The sequence below is a fragment of the Xiphias gladius genome, chromosome 10, assembly GCF_016859285.1.
Source record: "Xiphias gladius isolate SHS-SW01 ecotype Sanya breed wild chromosome 10, ASM1685928v1, whole genome shotgun sequence".
Classification (NCBI taxonomy): Eukaryota; Metazoa; Chordata; class Actinopteri; order Istiophoriformes; family Xiphiidae; genus Xiphias; species Xiphias gladius.
The window spans coordinates 2,403,663-2,406,648 of record NC_053409.1 but is presented as its reverse complement, the minus strand read 5'-3'; positions in this window follow the sequence as shown (position 1 = coordinate 2,406,648).

The following is a 2,986-nucleotide window of genomic DNA, read 5'->3' as shown; positions in this document are numbered from 1 at the left end:
TGAGCGGTCACGTGCTCTTAAACGACTTGGGGGCGTTACAAAGTGTACACTGGGTCTGCCGTGGTGAAACTACAGTGTCCCGAAGATGGACTACTAATAGCGCATCTTAGATTCCTACCCTTTGTGTGCTTACTGTGTTGTTATGTTGCAGGCTATATGAACGTGGACAACCCGGTGAAAACATATTACTTTATTACCGTTGGAACTATAATTAAAAAAGAAGTGTAGGCTACCGGTCACAAAAAGTAAAATGAAATGGTTTTTCACATTGAGAATGGTTGCTCACGCTCACCTTACAGTCCACTTGTATTTATCCACATGTGTGGTTGTATGAACATAATAGTTTAATTTATGCTAGATAGGCATAACATGTTAGGCCTAAAGATCTACTGCTGTATATATCATCATTGTTAAGTTTCAAACATGTTGATTTAAAAACATAATCAGCCAAAATACATCTTCTGTACTTCTATGTTATGGTTAATATGCTGATTATGATGTGAATATAAGCCTATGTATATAATAGCTGAAGAACCACCACACAGATAGGTCAAAACCTGTTAACTTGATTGTGCTTTGAAGTTGTTATCACCGATACAGACTGCGGATGTCTAATGTGACAAAATAGCTGATTCCCCAAAGATAGTACTATCAGATAATCAACACTACTGCAATCAGGTAGGACAGGAACTGGAGAGTACGACGGCGGAGGCTTATGGCATTGTGTCCGTAAATGGTAAGATGATGCTGAGACGGGTTTTGAACATACAGTAGATAACACAACATGCTTAAATTGAACATACCATGAAAGCATTACTGAAATTATTCCTGCATATCTAATGTGTTCCTATCGAGAATATATCCGTTATGTTTTCCTTAAATACAATGCATCATTAGGTTATTCTATTTACACTTTATTTTTGTCTTCTACAGGAGAGGAGCAAAATATATTCCAACCCCAACACCCATGTCCCTTCTGTACAGATCTATTTAGATCTATCAAAAGACATGCACTTTGACTGCTGCCTGTCTAGGTCATCTATTGAGACACTGATGGCCTTTCTCAGGATGGAGAAGACCCATGGCTTGGTGAAATGTATGGAGGTCCTCCTGGCGGTCTACTGGCTGGCACATGGACTGTCTTACGCTGTTGTCTGTATATCAGATGTGTGATGCTCTCCTGGACAAAGTGGTCCACATTCCCACACTGGCACAGTGTGCTGAGGTTGGCCATGGCTTCAGACACCTTGCCAACAGCCCAGCCTTCAACAAACTGTGAGGGATCCATTGATGAATGCCACATCCACATCAAGGCTCCCCATGGTCCACAAGCACACAAGATTACATGAACAGGGAACACTTCCGCTCTATCCAGCTTCAGGCAATCTGTGACAGCACTAGCAAATTTCTGGACATGTTTGTTGGTTTCTCTGTTTCAATCCATGACACCGGGGTGCTAAGAAATAGTCCAGTGCTTGTCAGGGGCTATTACACACCAGCTAGTTACTTCATCATGGGGGAATGGGGGACACCTATGTCTGACTGCACCAGTCAACCTCATTACCTCATACCGGGAACCAGTGAGGGAAAGAGTGGAGGCGTGCTTCAACACCCACCATGCCAGAGCCTGATACAAAGAGAGGGCCTTTGGCATGATGAAGGCACAGTGTTGAGGGATCTTCTTCAAAGCCCTGGAGGTGGATCACACCTTTGCTCCTCCTGTCATCGCAGTGTGTGCAGTGCTCCATAAAATGTGCATCACTAGTGGGAACATCGTGGAACCAGCTGAGGAAGATGATCCAGTGCAACCACCACCAAATCTTTGCAAGGGGGTGAACATGGAGGTCAGCATTACAAGGAAAACCTAGTAGCGCAAGTGTCAGCCTCAAAGGACTGTCCCTCACCTCTGCAAGATCATGACTGTTGCATTTGTAATGTGAATAAATGGCTTCCTTGTTACATTTTGGTTTTAGTCAATAATTCAAGAACTTTTCTTCTATATTTTTGTTGGCAGATTATATATCAAGAACTTGCTTTTTCTTTCACACAGTATTAGTCATATATTTGTTACAGTGGATCTTTCCATGAGAATTGCAAAGACTATGGGCTTCTTAAGAAACAGTAAAATCGTTAACGCTCTGTAAAACCAGTGGTAAAGGGGCTTCCAACTGGTCAAACTATTCTAAATAATAAATTTAGAGTGTCTGAATGTAAATTGAAGTATTTAGTAAATGTGACAACACAGTGCATTTATAGCCTACACTGTAAATAAAAAAAATAATGAAGGGAAAAAAAATGGAAAAGTTTCCCGACACTTACCGTAAAGTAGAAAACCTTATTTACTGTACAGAGATTTTTTTAAAGTACAGATATTTACTGTTGACATTCTCTGTGTTTATACAGTCCAAATGTAGTAGAATTTTTTTTTTAAATCTTATTATCAAATATCACTAGAATGTTATTCAAATGTATAAATCTTCACAAAAAAATGAAGAATATTGCAGAAATACCTTAAAATTACCTAATTTAAATGAAGACTGTTGATTTCATGCAGTATTCTTTGGTAAATTCATAGGATTATACCATCCATCCACAAGAACTCCACATCAAGGACTAGATGAGTAAGTCTCAAGTCTTAACCTTCAAGTCTCAAGAAAGTCCCAAGTGACTGTTTACACTCAAGTCAAGTCACTGCTAAACATCAACCGAGACAAATTAAGTCATTGCTCAGGTCAAGAAAGTCACAAGTCAAGTCACCATGCAAGACATGCTTAAAATTAGAGAGAAAGGGTTACAATGGCAAGCTATGTCATGAGAAAACAGCATCTGTTAGTCACTTAGAAAGTCTCTACAACCAGGGATGGGTTTGGTTAGGAGATTATTCATACCACTGTCGATACAACTTCCTTGTGGCTTTTTCTGCGGCTTCAGTGATAGAACGTGTGGTCCCCCCTCTTTTCAGCTCTGGTGATTTCGAGCCCAGTCA